General features: G+C 48.3%; 1 protein-coding gene across 1 annotated transcript in view; it reads left to right on the forward strand.

The window, feature by feature from the left end:
- Nucleotides 1-25,414, forward strand: part of SIPA1L3 (signal induced proliferation associated 1 like 3) — a 254,992-nt gene that overhangs the window by 98,490 nt on the left and 131,088 nt on the right. The window contains exon 4 of the mRNA XM_055553137.1: nucleotides 5,898-5,965. The gene's annotated coding sequence lies outside the window, so the exon portion shown is untranslated. The remainder of the gene's footprint in view (nucleotides 1-5,897; nucleotides 5,966-25,414) is intronic.

Raw genomic sequence — 25,414 nt, forward strand, 5'->3', positions numbered from 1 at the left:
AAACCAAGATGCTTCTCTGGGACAGGGTTGGGGAGGGGTGGAGGCTGAGGAGAGGACAGAAGATGAAGCTGTAAGATCCTCGTAGTGAGCGATCCAGCCTTGGTCATGACTGTGGACTGAATCAATGAAAGAACCAGTGCTGAATCGTTAGTGTGTGTTATTAATAGAATATAGGTCGTAAGAGAAAACATGATTAATTACAAGAGGATCCCAGTGGCTGTCATACAAGATAGCAGTTAAGGGCCTGGATTTTCCCACGGCAAAGTCTTTTCTTCCCATAGCAGCCTTTCTTTGTTGGCAGGTGGGTAGAGGCAGTTCAGTGAATGGAGATTTTCCGAAATTGCTGTTTCAGGGACAGGGTGGGGATGGGTGTAATGGGAATCTTCTCTAAATGAAGGGGTGATTGGACCACTTTATTAGTAGGTGAGTAGGTCCCTCATGCCCCCAGTGTGAAGCTCTGGTAAAGTCTAAAAAGGAGAACACAGCTTGTAGCAGAAGGCCCCTCCTGGGCCTGGTTCTCCTTCACCTCGAATTGAAATGCCTAGGCCAGCCACTTACAGACCTGTCTGCTTCAATGACCACCTAGTCAGGGGGCTGCCTAGAGGTTGGATGAACACTAGCCAGGATGTGTGTCTTGTTCAGGAAAAGACAGAAAGCTGCCATCTCTGGGCACAGGGAGAGACAGGAGCTGGTAGGGCCCGGTCCCAGCCTTTGGGGCTGCTGATCCTGCCCACTGGGAAAATGGGTGCCAGCACCAGTCACAGGCTCTCACACGTCAGATTAGCCACCCCTTTACCCAGGTGGCACTAGTGGTAAAGAATCAACCTGCCAGTGCAGGAGATGCAGGTTCGATCCCTGGGCCAGGAAGATCCCCTGGAGTAGGAAGTGGCAACCTTCTCCAGTATTCTTGTCTGGGAAATTCCATGGACAGAGGAGCCTGGTGGGGTACAGTCTATGGAGTTGCAAAGAGTTGGACATGACTGAGCGCGCGCGCACACAAAGACTTCTTTACTTGGTCTTTGTGAAGAGGTGTGAGTGGATGACCTTTTCCAAATGAGCTGAGGTGGAAACTGAAGGGAAGAAGTGCAGAGACAGAAAGACCCAGGTGCATAGGCTGCTCTGGGGCCAGGAGAGCAGCCCCCGGGCTGGCTGGCCTTGCAGAAGCACCTTGCCTGGAGCCGTGGCTATAAAGCCGGCTTCACAGGATTTCGTCGAGGATCAAAGCCAAGATCATTAACATGTAAACACCATGAAATGTGATATAAGAGATTGGTTTTCAGGATGTTGATTGTGGAGTAATGGAACTTTTGTCAGATACTTCCCTGAGAGCCCATGTTTAAAAACAGAAAAAAGTAGATCTGCTGTAGGGGAACGGGGGTACGGAGGGCTCCTGCTGTCTCCCTAAGGACCATACTCAGGGGAGTTCAGAGTGAAACCTCCTGGGGCTCTGAGGACGCTCTGCCCCCAACTGGCCCTGAGTCCCAGGCAAGACATCTCAGCATCCTGAACCTCAGTTTCCTTATCCATTAAGTGGGCAGATCAGACTAGCTTGAAGAGTTCTTCACCCGGTTCCTATGAACAGAGGTTTCAGAGATCTTTGGCATCCCCAAGACAGTTTGGGGGGTGGAGACAGGGAGGGGGCATTCCTAGAGAGACGTGACATAGTTTTGTTTTGTCAACTCCTTGGAAGGATTATGTTCATTGGAACACGAAGGAGCACTGTTTCGATTTCTGAGGTCGCTTCCAGTTCTAACAGTTATTTCTGTTGTAAATGATAGAGTGAATCCTCCCAACTCAAAGTGGCTTAAACTGCAAAGGGGGAATTCATGGCTTTGGGACTTGAAAATCTCAGAGCTGGCCTGACCTGAGTTTGAACTCAGGTATTCTTGTCAGGAATCCACCCTACTCCACTTCTGCATTCTGCCTCTTTCGGCTTTGACTTTATTCTCCGGTGACCATCCCCTCCCCCAGGGGCCAGAGAAAAACCCTCAACAGCCCCTACCTTCCACCCATTTCTTCCTCCCAGTAATCCAGCAAAATGTCCGGGGTCGACTGTGATTGGCCTTGCTTGGATCACGTGTCTCTCCCAAGAGCCAATCGCTGTGGCTGAAGGGAGGAGTCACCAGACTTGGAGGCAGGCCAGGAGCCCTCTCACCCCCAGGTTGTCTCATCCTGGCTTTTGTTTCTTGGTATAAACCCTAGGAAGCAAGGTGCGCAGCCCTGTGACTGTAACCTCTGTGACAGGTGAGCCAGGGCTGTTGCTCTGGTGGGTGCTGGAATTACTTAAGCAACTCCAGCGGGGGTCCTTCCTTCCCAGGTGGTGTAAGAGGGGCTCTGGGCTGTCTGGGGTCCTGGCTGAACTCCTGGTGCTAAACCCTGCCTTTGCTGCATTTCCACACCCCTTGGGCATCTTCCTTTCTGCTGCGACCCCTCCTGTGTATCAGGGACCCCAGACTGATGGACATCACAGCTTCCTCCATTTGACAGGAAATAGATTCCCAGCTCAGAGAGACGTGGCACCACTGCACGTCACTGCTGATGTGTCTTTAAAGAGCCATGAGCATCACTCTAGAGAAAGAAAGGCGGGAAATGAGTGGCAGAAAAGCAATTTCCGATGTAGTTAAAAAGGCACTGATTACAGTTTTACAGGCAGGGGCTTCCTGATCATCCCAAGAATTTTTTTAATAGAAAGCCTGGTGATAAAGGAAGGTGTTCTAGGTGCTTCTGGTTCCCTCCTGCCCTTCCAAGCATGTTGAAAATCAAAATCATTAGTATTTCATAGACCAGCTTTAGGGACTGCAACCACCCAAGAGATTATTTCTGAGTTTTTACAGAGTGTGTGTTTTTCTGTATTTGATGATTCTATGTATAGTAGCTGTTTCTAATTTTATTTTGTGCTTTCCGAAGTGTCTTGGTAGTGAGCTGTGGGAATTGTCAAGAACCGTACTCACGCCTTCCCTTCTGTGTCAGTTGAGAGTCATTCGGTTGTGTGAACAAGTAGAAATTCAGGTCAGCCTGCTTACATATGAGAGGAAATGTTTGAACTTGCAGCCTGGGACATTCTGTGTGTAACGACCTCAGGGTTGCTGGGACCCCGTTTCCTTCCATCTCCTGGCTCTGCAGTCCTCTGTTGGTTTTATTGTCAGATGGGCTCTGGGGCAGCTCCAGGTATATATCCAACCAGCTTAGCAGCCCCGGGGATTTTCCTGTTATCCCAGCTCATGTCCTGAGATTCATCTGTGGACCTGATCAGCTGGCTTTGGTGCCAGGGTCACCTTGAGCCATCCCTGAGATGGCTCTGGAAGAGGGGGTGCAGTGACTTTATTGGCCAGGCCTATGTTTTTACGACACCATTCCCTTCCCTACCAACCTATGGGTGGGGTCATCCTCACAGGAATCCCATGGGCTGGGTGAGAAAGATGAGGTTCTGAGGGCTGACCTGGAAAGGGAAGTGGGTACAGGATGGACCAAAACCGCTCAGTGCCCAGGACTGCTTCCCATATGAAACTAACACAGATACGGATCCGCCCCACATCCCCCCTCTGTTACCTTCCTTTAACACCTACTCCACCTTTACCCTATCTCAGGACTAGCATAGGCTCCTTAGTCTCGGGTTCATGGATCCTTGAAGAATCCTTGGATGCAATATAGAGGATCATGAAGTTGGCTGGGGGAAAATGTACATGTTTTTTTTCTCTACCATCTAACTGAAATAATTTCCATTCCTTCTGAACAAAGGCCACAAGCCACATTGTATTAGCTATACCCATGACTTTGTCGACACTCGAAAACTCAAAAGTATTTCCATATCACATTACTGTTGCGGATATTGCAAGTTATCATTTACACTCATCTCTTCCTAAATGACTGTAGTTCCCGGACCCACTGCTAAGATCTTGCGATTTAAAGTATTCACTGTTGCTGTTGTTCATTTGCTCAGTCACGTCCAACTCTTTGTGACCCTGTGGACTGCAGCAGGCCAGGCTTCCCTGTCCTTCAGTGTCTCCTAGAGTTTGCTCAAACTCATGTCCACTGAGTCAGTGATACCTTCCAACCATCTCATCTTCTGTCAGCCCCCTTCTCTTGCCCTCAGTCTTTGCCAACATCAGGGTCTTTTCCATGAGTTGGCTTTTCACATCAGGTGGCCAAAGTATTGGAGCTTCAGCTTCAGCATCAGTCCTTCCAATGAATATTCAGGGTTGGTTTCCTTTAGGAGTGACTGGTTTGATCTCCTTGTTGTCCAAGGGACTCTCAAGAGTCTTCTCCAGCACTACAACTTGAAAGCATCAATTCTTAGGTGCTCAGCCTTCTTTATGGTCCAGCTCTCAGTGGAAAAACCATAACTTTGTACAGACCTTTGTCGGCAAAGTGATGTCTCTGCCTTTTAATACACTGTCTGGGTTTGTCAAAAGCATTCATAAAGAAGTGCAAAGATGACTGTATCTCAGAATAGGTTTTGTGTTACAGATATTTCTGGATATAACTTATTTCCTTTGTAACCTTGTGTATTGTATTTTGTACGCTTGAGCATGTGATTCTAAGAAAGAACCCACACCCTTCTTCACCAGGCTGCTAACAAGGGTCCCTGGCCTGAGAAAGGGTAAGAACTAAGAACTCCTTTTGGCTTCACCAGCATCCCTAAGGGCAAGATTATTGAAACCGTCCTAATCCTCAGGCTCTGGAAAGTAGGCCAGCTGCTTGCTAGGTTTCCTTCCTCGGAGGCTCGCTGGAGGGTCTGGCTGGCGTGTGAGGTCGGCCTTGGTGTGTGGGTGGCATGTGGACATGGCCGCATCGAGGAAGGATGGGGAGAGTCCTTGCCAGCCTGCAGTTGGCCCTCTCCTCATTGATCACCGTGACCACGTGGTCTGGCCAGGTGGTCAGGAACAGGCTGTGAGCAAGTGTGAGGGACCAGGCTGCCTGGGTTCATCCTCCCTATAGTGTACTTTTGACTGGCTGGGCAGCCTCAGTTAGTGGGCCCATCGCCCACTGTGTGCCTCAGTTCTCTCATCTGTAATATGGACACAATAATGTTTTGTATTTCTTAGGCTTATTGGGCGGGGGTTCTGCCTGGACGGAGCCTGCACGTTCTGCCTGTGAGTGAGAGTCACCATTTAGCATCTGGGAAGGTTGTGGGTTGTCCTCTAGATCTCATCTTCCTGCCTTCGTGGCCTCAACTGAAATGTAATGGCAAACCATGCAGACAGTGGCTTCTCGACCCAGGGACATTCATTCATCCATGAAATATCCACTCAAAAATGCACAACTATACTAAATAGTCAAAAACATAAATTAGTAATACAGAGTTACAAGTCAGGACAAGAGCTTTTTCTCCACCACTCCTCTGCTCACAGTTGTCTGAAGGAGATGTCATTATAATGGGCTTTCATCTGTGCTCCTGACACCTCCCTGCCCTCATCTTGTACACGCACTCTGCTTCTGCTGCTCCTGAACAACCTCCCCCCACCAACCCCAACACACACACGCTCACGTGCGCACACACACTCCCGCCTCAGGTCACATGCCCCGGCCATCCCTGTGCCTGGAAGGCTCTTCCCAGATCATCATGCAGTTCATGGTCTCCTGTGTTCAGGTCTTTGTCCTCAGGCCTCCTCTGACCCCTCAAGAAAAGCAGCAGCTCCCTCAGTCTTAGGCACCTGCCACTCTCTGGCTGCAAACTGTATTTGTTCAGTGTCTCCCTTCCCTGCTGCAGTGTCTGCTCCCCATGGGCAGCGACCTGGTCCTGGTCACTAGCGTACCCTTGGCGCCTGGCGTGCCGCACACATTCAGTACTCATTGAGGGAGTGAATTCGTGAATAACGGGTGGGTACTATGGTAGGAAGGCTCATATTGGCCAAAGACATAACCTTGTGTTTTTGTTTTTGTTTTTTTCTCCATAGATGCACAGTCTTTGACCTCAGCTCTCCTGGGACCCATAAGGAGCACTAGCATCCGGAACGTACCAAGGGTGAGTACTAAGGTTTGTTTGACTTTGGTTTGCTTAAGCTTTACAACTCGTGCATGTAAGTCTCTTTATTATTCTTTGCTTGTTTTTGAGTTTGTTTGTTTTTTCCTTTTTATTATTTTTAAAAAATTTTTATTTGGAAGAGTATCAGGGGAAAGACAGAAGTCTGCTTCACTGTCCCTCCTAACACCCACAGTCTGATGTCTTCCCTCCGAAGTAATGACTGTCGGTAGCTGGGTGGGTGTCCAGCCAGACCTCACTTCTTTTCAACTTTTTAATTTTCGTTTTTAAAATTTACATCAAGTGAAATTCACTTTTTGGTGTGTAGTTCTTTGAGTTTAGGCAAATGCATGCCATTGTGTACCTGCCACCATGGTTAGGATACAGAATGGCCCCGGCCCCCACCGTGTGGATATGCCGTGTGTCTATAGGCTAAAAATGTGCGAGTAGCTACACGAAATTAAAATATGTGTACACGGTAAGTACTTACCTGTAATATGAAGATTTTTAACATGTTTTGAAGTAGGTTTCTGGGTGTTTGGCTAGTGAGCACCCTCTTTGGTTTCTTTGGCCTAGACCAGAGGAGAGGGCCTCGGGGTAGGGGGTGTCCCAGGTGATTCTGGGGCATTCCTAAATGAGGACACCTACCTTTGTTGGCAGGATGCCACAAGGGGCTTGGGAGAGGGGGTGCTGTCTGACCCTTGAAGCACCAAGAGACCCCAATAGTGTGGCAAGTGGGAGAACAGAAGATTCTGGCATCCAGGCTCTGGATGCAAATAATGGTATTGGCTGAGTTGCAGGGACCAGTCAGTCGAGTCTGGGAACTGAGTGACTCTGCAGATAGAGGGAATTCCCTGGCAGTCTAGTGGTTAGGGCTTCAAGCTCGCACTGCAAAGAGCCCTGGTTTGATCCCTGGTTAGGGAACTAAGATCCTGTGCCCAAAAAACAATTTTTTTTTTAATTAAAAAATTATAGACAGTATCTTCTTCCTTGTTTGTTTCTTGGGTGTCTTCGTGTTCCTTCATCCTGGTCTATGGATCTGCCCAGGTACGAAAGCTTGTTTGTGGGGCAGTCTCTTGAGACCAGATTTCCATTGTGGGATGCTTCTTGGCCCAATTCTTTGTTAACTTTTTTTTTTATTTTAGAGGAATTTTAGACTTATGAAAAGTTACAAAAATAGTACAGAGAGTTCACATTATCTACCCTTCAATCAGCATCCCCTATTGCTACCATCTTATACAGCTGTAGCGCAGCTATAAAAACCAGGAAGTGAACTCTGGCCCAGAGCTATGAACTAAGTTACACACTCGTTTTACTTGTTTTTTCCCTGATGTCCTTTTGCTGTTCCAAGATCCTGTCCAGGATCCCCGACTGCGTTTAGCGATCCCGTCTCCTTAATCCTCCTCTCGTCCACCTCGGTTCCTCAGTCTTCCCTTGTCTTTTATGATTGTGACGCTTTGGAAGAGAGCAGTTCTGTCCTTTTGTAGATTGTCTCAACTTGGGTTTCTCTGATCTTTCTTCATGACTGCAGCTTATGCGTTATTTGGCGGAACACCTCAGAGGTGAGGTGCCCACCATGGCGCGTGGCACCCACAGGTCCACGTGTCTTATCACTGGTGATGTTAACCTGGATCACTCGGTCAGGTTGCTGTCTGCTGGGTTTCTCCACTGTCCGGTAACTGTTTTTCCCTTTGTAATTGATAGATATCTTGGGAGAGGTGCTTTGAGACCACGTGAGTTTCTCCTTAAGCTTGCACCCACTCATTTTGGCACTGGTAGGGTGACTCTTGCATGCAAGTTATTACTGTGATATTTCCCAATGGTGATTTTTTTTTTTCATGTCCTTCATTCCTTTTACATTTATGAATTGTCCTCATTATTAGTTCTGTAAGGAAGACCTGTCCCTTTCCCCTCATTTATTTCAGTTATCAACATATATTTGTATGGCCTCATGAAGTGAGGTGAAAGTCGCTCAGTCATGTCCGACTCTTTGCGACCCCATGGACTATACAGTCCATGGAATTCTCCAGGCCAGAATACTAGAGTGGGTAGCCTTTCCCTTCTCCAGGGGATCTTCCCAACCCAGGGATTGAACCCAGGTCTCCCACATTGCGGGCGGATTCTTTACCAGCTGAGCCATAGGAAAGCCCAAGAATACTGGAGTGGGTAGCCTATCCCTTCTGTAGCAGATCTTCCTGACCCAGGAATTGAACCAGGGTCTCCTGCATTGCAGGCAGATTCTTTACCAGCTGAGCCACCAGGGAAGCCCTGTGGCCTCATAGGTACTCATTTGAATCTAACGTGGTAAAGGGGGGACTTCCTTGGTGGTCCAGTGGTTAAGTCTTCACATTTCCAGTGCACCAGGTTCCGGTCCAGTCCTTGATAGGGGAACTAAGGATCCCACATGCTGTGCCGCATGGCCAAAAATAAATTTTTTTTTTTAAATTTAGTATGGTAAAAGTTCCAGTTTGTGAGTGAATTCCTAGTATTGCCTCTCAAGCCACAGGAGGACCAGCATTGTTCCCACCTGGTAACTAGTACATCAGGGACTGCAGAGCAGGAGATGGGGTTTCATTTGTCCCTTCATTTGTTCCGTTCATTCCCTCAGCAAATAGGCATTTGAGTGCCTACTGTTATGTTCCAGGTACTGGGGATTCAGGAATGAACAAGACAGACAAAATCCTGCAGTGCCTGCAGGCACTGACATCCTACTGAAGCATAAAACAACAGACAAATGAGTGAATGTCAGGATAAATACTATAAGGATGAGTAAAGCAGGAAAGGGGACTCACTGGGAGCAACTGGGGGCGATTTTATTTTATTTTTGGCCACACTGTGTGGTGTGTGGGATCTTAGCTCCCCAACCAGGGATCAAACCAGTGCCCTCTGCATTGGGAGCACGGAGTCTTAGCTGCTGGATCACCAGGAAAGTCCAAGGGGGCGATTTTAGACCAGGCGATTCAGGAAGGTTTCTCTGAGGAGGCCCTGACCTAATTCTTCCACCTGCCAGCCAGGAGAGCTGAACAAATTAACTCACTTCTGAATAGGGTTTCTGGAATTGTGGCGACCAGGAAAACGTGCTCCCTCTCTGAGGAGCAGCCCCTACTTAGCTCTAGTCCATTTGCCGCCCTGTGGAAGTGCTAAATCTTGCCAGATCTTTTGGTATTTTTTTCCCCAATAGAAGACAAAAATGAGGAATTCTTGACAACCACCTGAACCCAAATTATGGTACATCAATTAACTTTCAGAGATCAGTGGATGACTATCTTTTGTTCATTTTCGTTGTGTTCATTCATTAAGTTACTTTTGTAGCAAAAGATACCAGTTTTGCTGTTTGAGTAAGAATGTAGATTCTACATATAAATATATGTATATATATTCAAGTTTATTAAGTAAGTAATTGTATAATGGGACATATTAATAGATGCAGCTGAAAAGGGAGGGTAGAACACAGAGACTCAGGTTTGGTAAATGCTGCCCTGTCTTGGCCTTCCACGCTTTCTTCTCTGGATCAGGAGTTCTCAGCCAGGGACCTGAACGGAGGCTGGCAGACCATGGCCATGTGCCCTGAGCCGTTTGTGTCATGGTGGGTGCAGCAGCCTGGGATGGTCTCAGCTGCGGGAGCAGAAAACCCAGCTCACAGCAGCTTCAATAAATGAGGGTTGCTTTCTGTCCCATAACAACAAACCAAGAGGTACTTGGCTGCCAATGTTAGTTCAGAGGCTGAGTAATGTCTAAGCTGGAGCCTCCTTGAGTCCCTTGGCCTTTCCCTCGTGGTTTCAAAGTTGCTACTGCAGCTCCAGCCAGAACACGGAAGGGCGCATCAATGCCAGCAGCTTGTTTTTTTCTCGGCTCAGCACTCCCAGAATCCCCCTCCCCAGAAGATTCCACTTATGCATCCTTGGCCAGAAATGGGCCATATAACCTCCCCTAGTTCTAGACTATGAAAGAGTTAGTCACTCAGTTGTGCCTAACTCTTTGTGACCCCATGGACTGTAGCCCACCAGGCTCTTCTGTCCATGGAATTCTCCAGGCAAGAATATTGGAGTGGAGAGCCATTCCCTTCTCCAGGGGGGTCTTCCTGACCCAGGGATCAAACTCAGGTCTCCTGCGTTGCAGGCAGATTCTTTACTATCTGAGCCACCAAGGAAGGTGAGAAGTTTCGTTTAGCTTTTCAACATCTTCTGAAGAGGAAGCCAGAGAAAAGGGGAATCAAGAGTGTAAGTGGGTTAGCCAGCCAACAGTGTCTGGCTCCGCAGGGGAAGAAAAACAATAATAATGAACACTAATGGGTGCTGACTTGGTGCCAAGGCCTGCTGTAAGCACTTTACGCGCATGATCTCATTCACTCCTTCCACCCACCCTGTGAGTTCGCTGCTGTGATCTCCCCACTGGAATGACTTAGAAACTGAGGCACCGAGAGCTGAAGCCCTTTGCCAAGTAGAGGCACTAGAGTGGGAGCTTTTATTTATTTATTTATTTATTTTTATTAAAAAAAAAAATGATTTTGTTTTGGCTCTGCTGGGTCTTCATTGCTGCAGGCAGGCTTTCTCTAGTTGTGGTGCGTGAGCTTCTCGTTGCGATGATGTCTCTTGTTGCAGAGCATGGGCTCTAAGGCACACAGCTTTCAGTAGCTGCAGCACTTGGGCTCAGTGGTTGCAACTCCCAGGCTCTGGAGCACAGGCTCAGTTGTTGTGGCACACTGGCTTCGTTGCTCCAAGGCATGTGGGATCTTCCCAGATCAGGGATCAAACTGGGATCAGAGATCAATGTCTCCTGCATTGGCAGGTGGATTCTTTACCACTGAGCCACTGGGGAAGCCCTGGAGTGGGAATCTTTACAGCGTCTCCAGAGTGCTCACTCTTAGCCACTGCATTTGGTTGCTTCGTAAAAGGTCCTGGGGTTCCAGACTGCTAGCTGTCTGACCTCAGCTTAAATTCTTCTAGGAAGGGAGGAATTGGGCAACATATTTGCTTTGGGGAAGTTTTGATCATTAAAAAGCTTCCTCGTGAATCACATCCGCTCTGTGTTCACATCTCAGTGGTTCTGGTCCCATCCTGGTGAGGGGCACTGGTCACACACCTTCCTCTTGGGGGCTGTTTGTGGCTTGCAGATGGCGGAGTCATCTCCTGACCTCCTTTTCCAAACAAGCTGTGCCTGTGCTTTCAACTCTTCTTCCCAGAATGGTGCTTCCAGCCTTCCTTCCTTTCTTGGGGTTCTGCTGATGGACTCAACACATATTTAATATGTCCCTCCTTGGTATCCATCTCTGTAGTGTAGTCGTGTGGGTGAGATGGCCCCCATGGCTGAGTGGGCCCTGGACTCAGGGGGTTCCTCATGTAGTGAGGGAAGCAGGCCCTCAGACAGTCACAGCCCAGGCTGTATGGGGCAAAGCCAGGAGGTGCCCAAACAAACGTGGGGGTCAAGGAGGTCTCCTGGGAGCAGCTAGGGCCCTTGAAGAAGGAATGGCAGTCATCAAGGGGCAATTTCTCTCTCTCCTCTAACTCCCCTTTCTTCAGGGAAACTCTTTCACTGCAGCTCTCATTGCTCAATGTCCACTGCCTTCCTGTCAGATGAAGGGTTTGGACTTGGGTTTCCATCTGTCCATCCAGTGAACAGATCCCATCTGGGCTCTGGGCTCCCAGGGCTGCCCTCTTGGATGGGGAGTATTTGGGGAAAGCTTTGTAGGTGCACAGGCCAGAGCGATGAGAGTGCTGAGAGGGGAGGCCACAGGGCCCTGGGAACTCTGAGAAGAGACACCTGACACCGACTTGGGGCTTCAGGGCCAGCTTCTTGAAGGAAGTGAAATCCATCAGAGCAGGCTGACACAGTGGCCGAGAGCACAGGCTCAGAGTCCAGCCCACCTGGGGTCTAGTCTTAGCTTGATCGCTGATGAGCCCCAAGTGGGGACCCTAACTCTGGAAGCTTCTGTTTTCTCCTTAGATTGTCTTGGGAATTACAACATGACTATGAATGTTGGGGGCTTCCTTGGTGGCGCTGATGGTAAAGAACCTGCCTATCAGTACAGGAGACAGAAGAGATGCACGTTCGATCCCTGGATAGGGAAGATCCGCTGGAGGAGGAAATGGCAACCCACTCCAGTATTCTTGCTTGAAAAATCCCACGAACAGAGGAGCCTGGCAGCCTATAGTCGATGGAGTAGGACACAACTGAACAACAACAACACAATGAATCTCAAGTACTTAATACCTGGTCGAAGTAGTCACATAATAGATGAGATGGCCGTGGTGGTGGCGGTGATGGTGGCCACTTTCATTCATCAGCTTTTACTGCATGTCAGAAGTTAGGCATCCTTTAGTCGCCAACCTATAAGATAATAATAAACACTCACTGCTGCTGTTAGGATTGTTTATTCCTCAGATACGAGTGTTTACCTTTCGCCCAGCTCCGAGCTAGCAGGGTGCCTGGACTGTGCTCTGAAAACAGCTGAGACCTGGGCCAGACATTTTATGGGAGAATAGAGGAGTTTGTTCAGTGTGTATTGGAAGCCCAACAGCTTTCAGTCTCCCAGTCCCTTTCCATCTAGTCCCCGGGCCTTTCAGCGAGCTCTAGCCTCCAACGCATAGGCTGCCCTTGACCTCTGTGGCCAGAACGCATGGATGCCCTCTCTGCTCAGCCCATCAGCCGAGTCCCAAATTAGACCTGACAGTGTGATTTATTCTCTGGGATGGAGCCGGGAGGGCAGAGCCCCAGTGGGTGATTCCGAGGGAAGGTTGTCAGCCCGAATTAGCCCAGGCCCTTCATGCAGCCTTGCTGTTTCAGCTTCCACTAGCTAATAGGGTTTTCCAGGGTGTTGCTGGCTTTGGAGCGGCCTCCTCCCCATTCCCAGGGGCCAAGCCTTGGCTGTGATCCCTGAGGGGCTGCGTTTGATGAGGGCCCCGAAGCAGGCTCTGTCTGAAGGGAGTGGGGGCTCTGGGTCCTTTCATCTACCGCAACAGGCACTGAAAGTGGTGATGCCCCAGGGAGCAGTTATTCAGTCTCCTCCTCTCATCCTTTCAATGAGTTCAGTACTGGCAGCTGAAGCCACCTCCCTGCTCCTCACCTCCCAGTCTGTAATCACAGTTGTCTCTGCCTTCATTCATCCATGGAGAATGCCAGTGAGAGGCAAGATTCTGCTGCAAGAGCAAATTAACCCTGAGATCCTAGAGGTTGCATGCAACAAATGTTGACTTCTTACTCATGACCCAAGTCAGGTCTGCTGGGGTCTTTACCTCGAACCTCAGGAACCCAGGATTGGTGGGGGGAGTGTGGGGAGTGTGAGAGACTCCCATGTCTTGAACAGCGGGAACATGCAGACTCCAAGGTCACCACTGCAGGGCACGGGAACTAGAGGGTCAGACAGCAGAGCTTAGATGCTAAGGCCAGAGTAACACAGTCCACCTCTGCACACCCGGAACTAGCTGCATGGCCTTGCTAACTGCAAGCGGCCGGGATGTGGGTGCTCATGGGTATTCAGTGAGCAGTAAATATCCACCACTGTAGGCAGGTGTGGTATTTATTAAACACCTACTGTGTGCCAGTTCTCCTAAGGGGGCTCTGCCCTTGCCTTCTTGGGGCCCGTGGTTCCATGGAGGAAACACAACCTTGGTAAGTAATCACTGAATGATCCAAGTCATTACCTCTGCACTGCGTGCCCTGATAGGGGAACCAGGAGAGCCTGTCCAAGGGGCATCTGTCCCGTTCAGAGAGGTCAGAGGACGTCTATCATACAGACTGCCATTTGAGGGGAGGCCTGAGGACGTGTGGCTCCCCAGGTGGCTCTGGTAAGGAACCCACCTGTCAATGCAGGACATGTGGGTTCAATCTCTGGGTCAGGAAGATCACCCTGGAGGAGGAAATGGCAACCTGCTGCAGTATCCTTGCCTGGAGAATCCCATGGACAGAGGAGCCTGGCGGGATACAGTCCACAGGGTCACACAGAATTAGACACAACTGAGCATGCACACGCATGTACTGAAGGCTGTGTAGACCTTCATGGATCAGGGCACATGCCCAGTAAAGGAAACAGCATCAGCGAGTTCTGGACGTGGGAAGGAGCTTGACTTGGAAGGAACTGGAAGGCGGCCAGCCTAACGGCAGGATCCTGAGCTGGGAAGAGGAAGGTGGAGGCAGACCGTGCAGGGTCTGCGTGGTTGTGGGGAGGAGTTCGGTATTTGTTAACACCTACCTTTTGGAGCTGTTGGAAAAATTACATGAGCTCAGTCATTCTTTCAGCAAAGGCTTGTTTCAGCTCTTTGGCAGGCAGCGTTTGAGGTCCATGGGACCTAGTGAGAACAAGATGGACACGTGTTTCTGTCTCATGTAGCTGGCATTCTGGAAGGTTGTGGGAGACAGATAAGCAAGAAAACCAAGTAGTATCATTTTACCTGGTGCAAAAACTTCTGACCAGTGAAACAGGGTTATTTAATAGAGAGCATTTAGTTCAGATGCTTTTGGCCATGAGTAACAGAAAACCTGATATGTACCGACTTAAACTGTCAGGAGATGTGTGGGCTCCCCAAGTCCAGGCGTTCTCGGGGCTGAGGATTTTGCTGCTCAACGTGGCGTGGAGAACCCAGGTTCACCCTGCGGCAGCTGGGCTGTCCATGATGCACCTACCTACACCTTAAGACAGGTCCCTCCCATGATCACTGGGTGACAGTTGGGACATCGCAGGCAGTCTCAGGGGTGGAAGCAGAAGCTTTTTCAAACTCTGTGTGCCCCAGGGATCTCCTTCAGCCCACCTTTGTGGGCTGTAAATTGTAGGGCCCATGGGAGAGCAGGAAGGCGGCTTCTGCCAGAGTCCAGATGGCAGAGGATGGAGGACAGAACCAGAGTTGGGGGAGTGCAGGGTGAGGAGGGGGCAGGTTAGCAGGCAGAATGGCTGGGGCTTGCTAACAGCACGGTTGCTGGAAAGAAGAGCTGCTGAGCACACACGCTCGCATGCGTGCACACACAAGGATGTCCGCCTTGTACTGCGTCCTTCTCTTGTAAAAATAATGGTGCACATTTGCATATTGCTCTGAGAAATCTTGCAGGAAAGAAACCTGCTTCTTTGACGATGGAACCTTTTGCTTTTCTAAAAGGCACTTAGTAATCTGTTCTACAGAAAATTTGAAAACTTTTGCTTTAATGGTGTCTCATCTTTGTGGCACCTTAGAGTCACGTGGGGATCTTGAAGAAACCCCAAGGCCTGGGCCCCACCCCAGAGCATTTCACTAGAGTCACCAAGGGTAGGACCAGGCGTAGGATGGGGTTTTTTTTTTAAGCTTCCCAGATGTTTCCGGGGTGTGGCTGAGGGTGGGAACTATTGTTTTATTGTGTCCTTTGGTGAGCCTCACATTATAAAACTATTGTTTTTCTGTGTGTCTGATCATCAAAGTAATAACCTGCTTGTTGTTTAAAAAAAAAGAAAGATCAAAGGACCTAGACTCTGCCAAGATAATCATTTTTTCAAGCCTGATGTGTTCCTTCCAGATTAAAAAAAAATACTTGAACTTAAAAATATATATATATTTTGTATAAAATATTATATATGAAGTGTGTGAAGTGTGAAAGTCGCTCAGTCATGTCCGACCCTAGGCCAGAATACTGGAGTGGGTAGCCATTCCCTTCTCCTGGAGATCTTCCCAACCCAGGGATCGAACCCAGGTCTCCCTCATTGCAGGCGGATGTTTCACCATCTGAGCCACCAGGGAAGCCCAAGAATACTGAAGTGGGTAACCTATCCCTTCTCCAGTGTATCTTCCCGACCCAGGAACCAAATCAGGATCTCCTGCGTTGCAGACTGAGCTACCTGCTGAGCTACCAGGAAAGCCCCCAATATTTTATACACACACACACACACACACACACACAAGTCCCTAATATTATATATATGTGTGTGTATATATGTATATCCCAAAGCAAAGTGAGCAACTGAACCGAAAGCAAAGTGATTCCCCATCTTTCCAGAGAAAAGATTTTTTTTTAAGTTTTGGGGTCTACTTGAAATATTTAGGGATATTGATGACATAATCAGCAGCCTATCTATATTTTCCAACTTATTAATTTTGTGACACATTTAGCATCATGATATTAAAAATGCTGAATTCAAAATGTGGCTTAGATCCTCTCACTTCGTAAACTGTCACTCATACTATTCATGGACCTCCTCCTCATCATTGGAGCCCCTTTTCAGTCATCGATGCACGTTTCCAGAATACACTGTTTCCACCTACCTCTAAAGTGCTTGTGATGCAGCACTTCTTGAATCTGTGTATTAAGTCATTTCTGCAAACTGTATCCCAAATAGTCTTATATCATTAGACAATTTTTTTCAAATTCCCCTTTTAGTTGTGTATTGGTGATCTCTAACGTATAGCCAATAACTTTTACTGTGTCACATTAAGAAAGGAAAAAAAAAAACAGATTTTATTTTAAAAGGCAATTACAGAAAATGAATAAATGAAAAAATAACATATAAAAGCGGTTACATAAGCATTCATTTTTTGAGTCAATCAGACTAATGATTCCAATATGAATAATAAATGACAGTTTAGGAAAATACAGTTTCATCCCACACAGCAGCACTTTGCCTCAAGACGGTTTTCAGTCTTACTTTACACAGCCTTTTTTTCAGTTTTCAAAATTTTAGTTTAAATGCCCCTTCCATGTACAGTAAGACTTTTTTACATTGAGTATTTTGTTTAAATTATTCCTTTGCCCCTATCTTGCTTTCTGTCTTTAAAGGGCCTCTTTAAGTGACTTATAACACTTGGAATTGTGAAGTCAAGCCCCCCAGAACGGTTCCTGAGTCTGTTATACTATATCCCTCCTTTTTTGTTGTTGCCAAAGCTAGCATCACTGAAATCTGTAGATGCTACTGTGGCTTTTTCCCAGATGGCTCTTTGTTGAAAAGAAAATTATGTGAAAACTCTTTATTTCTGAAGATCATTTTTGAGGGGGGATATCTTACTTTATAGTTGGGTAGATCTTATATTCAAACTAAATTAATTAGGTTAAGCACACAGAGTTTGCTCAGTGGTATTTGTATTTGATCTTCCTGCCATGAGCAATAACTCCTTGGAAAGCCTGAGTTTTCTCTTTCCCAACTTAATCTCATTCATTCATTCAATATTGATTAATCTCCTATTAGCTACCCTAAGCGGAGAAGGCGATGGCACTCCACTCCAGTACTCTTGCCTGGAAAATCCCATGGACGGAGGAGCCTGGTAGGCCGCAGTCCATGGGGTCGCAAAGAGTCGGATACGACGGAGCGACTTCACTTTCACTTTTCATTTTCATGCATTGGAGAAGAAAATGGCAACCCATTCCAGTGTTCTTGCCTGGAGAATCCCAGGGACGGGGGAGCCCGGTGGGCTGCCATCTATGGGGTCGCACAGAGTCAGGCACCACTGAAGTGACTTAGTAGCAGCAGCAGCAGCAGCACCTACCCTAAGAACCAGGCTTCCCAGGTAGCTCAGTGGTAAAGCCACCTGCCAGTGCAGAAGAGGCAAGAGACGCGGGTTCGATCCCTGGTTCAGGAAGATTCCCCTGGAGGAGGAAATGGCAACCCACTTCAGTATTCTTGCCTGGGAAATCCCACAGAGATGCCTAGTGAGCTACAAGCCACGGGGACCCAAAGAGTGGGACATGACTGGGCGACTGAGCATGCACAAATGCACCCTAAGAACCAGTGAAGAGTCGTGAGACAAAAGGCCTCTGTTGGAATCCCAGCCTCCTACCCGTGTGAGTGTGGCCACGGCACATAACCTGCCTGTGCCTCAGTGTTCCCATCTGTAAATGGAGATGATATCACTACCTCCCTTGTAAAGTGGTTGTTGGGATTCAGGAGTTTAATACAGATCCACAGTCCCAGGTGGAATGTTTTCCAAACAGTCGCAAAGTCCTGTCCGTCTCTTTCCGATCTGATGAACTGCTGCACGCTGGGCTTCACTGTCCTTTGCTGTCTCCTGGAGTTTGTTCAAATTCCTGTCTGTCGAGTCAGTGATGCTATCTAACCCTTCATTATTATTATTGTTTAAATAATATTTTTAAAAAATAACCCTTTGTATCATATTATATTAAATAATAATATTATGATGTAAATAACCTTTCATTATTATTATTTGAAGCGCATATCTCACTATCCTTAATCATCATGTGCAAATGCACACGGTAACCATGAGATGCCATCGCACACCCACCTCAGTGGCTGAAATCAAAAGACAACACAGGAGGAGATGAGGTCAGAGTTACATGTGAGGCCGCATAGGGACCATGGCTTTTTCCTCACTGTGTTGTGGGAGGGCTCCGAGCAGAGGAGGGAGACGGTCTGACTCAAGTCTGGCTGTGTGTGGGAGTAGGGCTGGGAGCTCCTGCTTTGGTTCATGGTCCAGGCTGGCGGGGAGCTGGGGGGAGGACCAGGGAAGTGGGCAGATCCTCACCATAATTTGAGGGTGGGGCCAATACTAACTTTGAATGGACTGGATGTGGGGGTGAGAGAAGAGGGTGGAGGGTGGCACCAGGTGAAGAGTGAAGGCGTTGAGTTGAGAACCAGAAGAGTGGAGATGTGCAAGGAGCAGGTGAAGGTGGTGGGAAAACCAAAGATAGAGCTGATGGGAATGGATTCAAGAGAAACATGACTTTTTTTTGTTAAAGAGGAGTTTTAAAGGTATACAGAAAAACGATCATAAAGTACAGAGAGTTCTCACAAACTCCATCTCTCCCCACCTCACAGTTTCCCCTTTTATTTACATTCCTATTAGCATGGTATGTCTTTTTAAATCGATGAACCAGTACTGATTTGACATTATTAACTGAAGTCTGTAGTGTATAGTTAGGACTCATGTCTCGTGTTCTCTACATGCCATGGGTCATAACACGTGATATGTATCCACCATTACACTGTCATACAGGGTAGCTCCAGAGCCCTGTGCTCCACCTATTGGGTCCCACCTCTCCACCAACCATCACCCCCTCAACCACTATTGATCTCTACTAAAGAAAAACAGGACTTTGTGTCCATCCCCCCAGCAGACATGAGCCTGTGAAAATGCGGCTCCACGTGTTTTGTTTGTTGCTGTGTCTCTCGCGCTCCGGCCATGCCTGACACACAGTAGCTGCACAGTAAGACTTACCTGGCGGTCCAGTGGTTAACACTCTGGACTGGGGACACAGGTTCGATCTCTGGTTGGGGAACTTGCTGCGCTGCATGGCCAAAAGATGAGAATAAAAAATAATATGCTCAGTTAGTGTCTTCTTGGATTGGAGAGGCTTTAGAACCTGAAAGGGCTTCCCTGGTGGCTCAGATGGTAAAGAATCTGCCTGCAATGCAGGAGAGTCAGGTTCAATCCCTGGGTTGGGAAGATTGCCTACAGAAGGGAATGGCAACCTTCTCCAGTATTCTTGCCTGGAGAATTCCATGGACAGAGGAGCCTGGCGGGCTATAGTCCATGGGTTCGTAAAGTCAGACACGACTGAGTGACTAACACTTCTAGAACCAGAAGCAGCCCTTGGAATCAGAGGCTGTACATAAGCAGCGTGTGACACAAATGTGCTCTCTGGACCTGGGCTTCTGCTCCCCCATGGGCTCCACTCCCCTCTACCTTGGAAATTAGGGGGCGGGAATAATCAGAAAGTACCTCCAACATCTATGTCCCCCCTCACCCCCAAACTAACCATTTACAGAGTGCCTGGTCCCATGGACAGGACTGATGTGACTTTCCCATCTGTAAATTAGGGTTGTGATAGTATTGACCTCGCAGGGCTGTGGTGAGGGGTCACTGAGATAATGCTGTGAAAACATCGTAGGTGTTTAATAAACGTGATGAGCTGTTGTTAAAAGTAATAATGTCACTGCCATTATTCTGACTTCACGGCACTCCCCATGTGCTAAGGCAAGATACATATCAGATAATCACTCAGATAACAACATAATTTAAACTGGTGGTTAAACTCTAAAGGAAAAGTTCAGAATGCCTTGACAGAGAGTTAACAGGTAGGCCCTTACTGGAGTGGGGCTGGGAGAGTCTGAGAAGCCTTTTCTGGAGAAATGACCCATTAACCTAGACTTAAGGATTAAGTAGGAGCTCGCCCAAGGGTGAGCTGGAGGCCGGGTGTTTTGGCGGCAGGAAGAATAGCCTGTTCAGAGGCCCTGCGTTGTGGCGGAGGGGAACAGAGGCCCATGTGCCCTGAGCAGAGAGATGGGGGGAAGGGTCATTCCGGACCTGGTGAACCATCCATAACGATCGGTCTTCTTCCGGTGGCCCCTGAGAACCAAGGAAGGGTTTTAAGGAGAGAAGTGACCCCGGCTGGCTTGGTTCCTTAATGCCTGTGTGCAGCACGCTTTCACAGCCTGGCCTCCCAGCTGCCTTCCTCCCCCTGGGACGGTTTATACCAGAGACTGCAAGCCAGGGTCAAGGTCAGAGACTCCAACCCTCCCTGCCACCTCGTGGTGCTTTGTGTGGCCCTCTGGCTGTCCGTCTGCAGGGCTGGAAGGAGCTTTACATAAGAAGGTTGCCCCCGTTCCAGACTCATCAACCCTGAGGAAAGAAGCAGCTTGCGGATCCATCTCAGGCCACAGGGAGGCCCGAGAAACAGGTCACCGCAGCAGGGCCTCTTCCTCAGAAAGGCTCGGGGCCTCGCTGACTCACCATCCCCTCCTCTCAGAGAAGGGACCCAGCCCCACCCGTTTCCCTGTTTCTTTTGTAAGATGCCCACCAGCAGGCTTCTCTCGGTTCCCTCTTGTGTGCCAGGCCCAGGAGAGACCGGGGACAGCAGTGGGGAGGAGAGATTCCAGATGACCTTGGTCTCCTCAGTCCAGCGCAGGAAACGGCTATTTTGTGGCTCAAGAGTTTGGGGAGGCCCCTGTGCCTGGCCCTTCTGAGAGAGCTCAGATGATTCCTTCAGCCTGGGGAATGGTGTCAGATTTCCGGGGTGCGGAGAGGCCCAGGTACCCTGAGCAACTCCTCTGATCCTGCCCTGGAGTCTCCCCTGCCAGTTTCTGGGTAAGTGGAGGCCTTGCTGTCCCCTCTTCCGCTGTGTCCCTGTCTGGCAGTTCCCAGAGGGGAACTCTGACCCGTGGTGGGGGTGGGGGGGTCTCCCCTCTGAGCACTTGGGGGCACTCTGTCTCAGGAAGCCCACAAAACTTTGAGCTGTGGCTTCTCAGCATTGCTGCCTGGGGTGTTGAGAGGCTTAGAGAGTCTTTTAAACTGATGGATTCCACATCCAGGGTCTGTGCTGCTATTATCTTGCTCAGTCCTCCCAGCAGCCCTGGGAGATGGGATCTCTTAAGAAACCGATGAGGAAACCAGGGCACAGGTCTGTGAGGGCACCTGCCTCAGCCCTGCAGCTGGGAAGTGGTGGATTTGAACCTGGGCCGTTTGGTTTCCTAATCACTGGCTGTGCCTCTGGCCTGCCTGCCCTTATCACAGCACTCTGTTTATTTTCTTCTTAGCACCTACTCAGTTTGTTGACTTGTGTATTGCCTATCTACACACCCTTTAGGATGTAAGCTCCTATTTGGTAATACGCATTACACTTCTTGTTTGCTGCTCAATAAACATCTGTTGAATGAATGATGACAAGGATGCTGAGGAACTGGATCACTCCCGCTTTGCTGGTGGGAATGTCATGTGGTACAGGCACTCTGGAAAATAGATTGGTAGATTCTTAAAAACTAAGTGGGCAACTCTCATATGCTCTGGCCATTTGACTCTTGGGTGTTTATCCCAGAGAAGTAAGACTTGGGTTCACACTGCTGCTGCTGCTGCTAAGTCACTTCAGGCATGTCCGACTCTCTGCAACCCCATAGACGGCAGCCCACCAGGCTCCCCCATCCCTGGGATTCTCCAGGCAAGAACACTGGAGTGGGTTGCCATTTCCTTCTCCAATGCAGGAAAGTGAAAAGTGAAAGGGAAGTCGCTCAGTGGTGTCCGACTCTTCTCGACCCCATGGACTGCAGTCCACCAGGCTTCTCCGTCCATGGGATTTTCCAGGCAAGAGTGCTGGAGTGGGGTGCCATTGCCTTCTCCGTGGGTTCACACAAAAGCCTATATACACAGTTGTTCACAGCAGCTTCTTCATAATAGCCCCACACTGGAAACAGCCTGGCTGTCCCTCAGCAGATGAATGGTTAAACTCTGCTACATCCATACAATGAAATACTATCAGCAGTAAAAGGAAACAAACTACTGATACACTTGCCAATTTGGATGAACCTAAGGTAGCAGCAGCAAGGGAGTTATGCTCAGTGAAAAAAGCCAATCCCATGTGGTTACACACAGTATGCTTCCATTTATATACCTTTTTTAAAAAAACTATATATGCTATAATTTTATTTTTTCCACTCATCATTGATAGTTATCTTTGTTTTATATGTATAATTTTTAAAAGTTACACCCTATTTACAGTTACTACCAAATGTGGGCTATATTCCCCACGTTGTACGATACATCCTGTTAGCCTGTCTTACACCCAGCAGTTTGTACGTCCTGCTCCCTCATTCCTGTATTGCCCCGCAGTAACCACCAATTTGTTCCCTGACTCAGTGCGTCTGCTTCGTCTTTGTTATAATACGCCACTAGCTTGTTGGCTGCTTTTGGCTGCTCTGGGTCTTCGCTGCTGTGCGTAGGGTTTCTTTGATTGTGGCGAGAGGGGCTACCCTCTCGTTGCAGTGCACTGGCCCAGTAGCTGCGGCGCAAGGGCCTGGTTGCTCCACGGCAGGTTAAATCGTCCCTGAGTAGGGACTGAACCCCGTGCCCCCTGCCTTGGCAGGAGGATTCTTTACGGCTGGACCACCAGGGAAGTCTGTTGTATTTTTCAGATCCCATAACTACGTGAGATCCTACAGTATTTGTCTTTGTCTGACGTATTTCCCGTTGTCCTCCAAGTCTATGCATGTTGTTGCAATATGTAACATTTTAAAATGCCAAAGTCATACAAATGGAGAACATATTGGTGGTTGTCAGGGGTGAGGGATGTGGTTATGGAGGAGTGGGTGTGGTTACACAGGATAACACAAGGGGTCTTTGTGATCTTGGACGTGTTCATATCTTGGTTGTATTGGTGGATACACAGGCACACACGTGTGACGCGTGGGTGTAGAACAGGATTACACACACAAACGAATACAGGAAATTGGAATCTAGTCAGTAGAATGTTTCAGTGTCCATATCCTGGTTATGATATTGTGTTTCATTTTTGTAAAATGTTACCTTGTGCCAAACTGGGTAAAGTGTATGTAGTATCTCTCTGTAGTGGTGGTTTAGTTGCTAAGTTGTGTCCAACTCTTGCGACCCCTGCCAGGCTCCTCTGTCCATGGGGTTCTCCAGGCTTTATCATGTTTTACAAATGTAGGTGAGTCTGCAATGATCTCAATAAAAAATGGCTATTTTTAAAAGTCACCAGTGAGACACAAAAAAGAGAGAAGGGGAAGTGGAGGATGGATCTCTCTGCAGAGACCTGGGAGATGTGCAGGCCGAGCACAGGCCCTGGAGGCCATGGGAGGGGTTTAGAGTTTACCCTGAGGTCAGCCCCAGAAGGCTTTCAGACTGGAGAGGGGCCTGGCCAGTTAAGTGATAACATCACACTTGGAGATGGCAGTCAGAGCACCTTGAGGACAGAGCCATGGCAAAGGGACCGGAATGTGGAGGAAAGGGAGCTGGCTGGGGAGTCTTTTAGGGCTACAGCTGACCAGCCTCCATAGGAGAGGGTCAGTGATGACTCCTGGAACAAGGCACTCAGTTAATATGTTTGGTTAGCTAGCCTCCATGTTTTGTTCAGAGTGTGTGTTACACTTTTAGACATGTGTCAAAATTATATATATAAAACATACACACATATGTGTTGTTGTTCAGTTGCTCATTCGTGTCCGACTCTTTGCAGCACGCCAGGTTCCCTGTCCTTCACCATCTCCCAGAGCTTGCTCAAACTCATGTCCATTGAGTTGGTGATGCCATCCAACCATTTCGTCCTCTGTCGTCCCCTTCTCCTCCTGCCTTCAATCTTCCCCAGCATCAGGGTCTTTTCTAATGAGTCAGCTCTTTGAATCAGTTGGTCAAAGTATTGGAGCTTCAGCATCAATCCTTCTAATGAATATTGAGGATTGATTTTCTTTAGGAATGACTGATTTGATCTCCTTGCAGTCCAAGGGACTCTCAAGAGTCTTCAATACCGCAGCTCAAAAGCATCAATTCTTTGGTGTTCAGCTTTCTTTATGGTCCAACTCTCACATCCATACGTGACTACTGGAAAAAACATATGTGATATTTATTTATTTGGCTGCTCTGGATCTTAATTGCAGCACGTGGGATCTTTGGTTATGTCATGTGAACTCTTGGTTGTGACATGTGGGATCTAGTTCCCTGACTAGGGATCAAACCTGGGCCCCCTGCTTCATCAGGAGCATGGATTCTTAGCCACTGGACCACCAGGGAAGTCCCAAAACTGTACACTTAAAACCAGTATGTGTTACTATATGTAATTATACTTCAATAATTGGTGCATACATACCATCAAATCTTAATGATTAAAAAAAAATAGTTCACATTTCTTAAGCCTTTACTCTGTGCCAGACTCCATGCTAAGCACTTTACACATATTCGTTCATTTTATCCACAACAATTCTGTGAAGTGGGTACTTCTGTCCTTATTTTATAGATGTGGCAGCTCAAGTGAAATCACTCGTCCAGGGTCACGAGGCGGCCTCACGACTGAGCGGCCACTGGCAGCAGGGCAGGCCGGCTCCAGAGGGCAGGTCTCTCTGAGCCCCTTTCATCTCATTCAGGCCTTTCCCTTGATCCTAATGGAGTGATGGAACACCGAAGCCAGTGGGGTGTCCTTGCCGAGGTCTTCAGGCCATGAGCCATTTCAGAGAGCCTAGCTGTAGTCATATCTCAGGGTTCTCAGATCCAGAAGTCCAGCCTTTGATTCAGGAATAGAGTCTCTGCAGGAGAGCCAGGCTGGGCTTTCTTGTCCTGTCTCTCATCCTCAGCTGAGTCAGCTGGGGATTAACCCCCTGCCGAGTTCAGGACAACTAGAACATAGAAAACTGGCTGCAGCTTGGCTCTTATGAAGAATGACGGAAAGGAGTAACCCATCGCATAACGTTTCCTGAGCTCTGGGGTGCCAGGGACACCCGACAGCCTGTTTCTGCATCCCATGTGTGGTGTCGTCCCACCAGGCAGGAGACACACGTCTTGAGACTCGTAAACCTTCTTGATGCCGCCTTGCTTCCTGTTGGTGTCACAGATGCCCCATTTCCCTCTTGCAGGATTTTCCTTTGTGCCAGTCGAAAAACAGCTGCCTACTTTGTGGTTTTAAGGATGCTTTCAGTTGCAAGTAACAAAAACCTTGATATCATCTGGCCAAATGGTAAAGACATTTAATCCATCTTAGAAGTCTAGAAGTGAGTGGGTATCAGGCCAGGTAGGGTCAGCAGCTCAAATGTCTGCCATCTAGGTTCTCAGC

The sequence above is a fragment of the Bubalus kerabau genome, chromosome 17, assembly GCF_029407905.1.
Source record: "Bubalus kerabau isolate K-KA32 ecotype Philippines breed swamp buffalo chromosome 17, PCC_UOA_SB_1v2, whole genome shotgun sequence".
In the NCBI taxonomy this organism is placed as follows: Eukaryota; Metazoa; Chordata; class Mammalia; order Artiodactyla; family Bovidae; genus Bubalus; species Bubalus kerabau.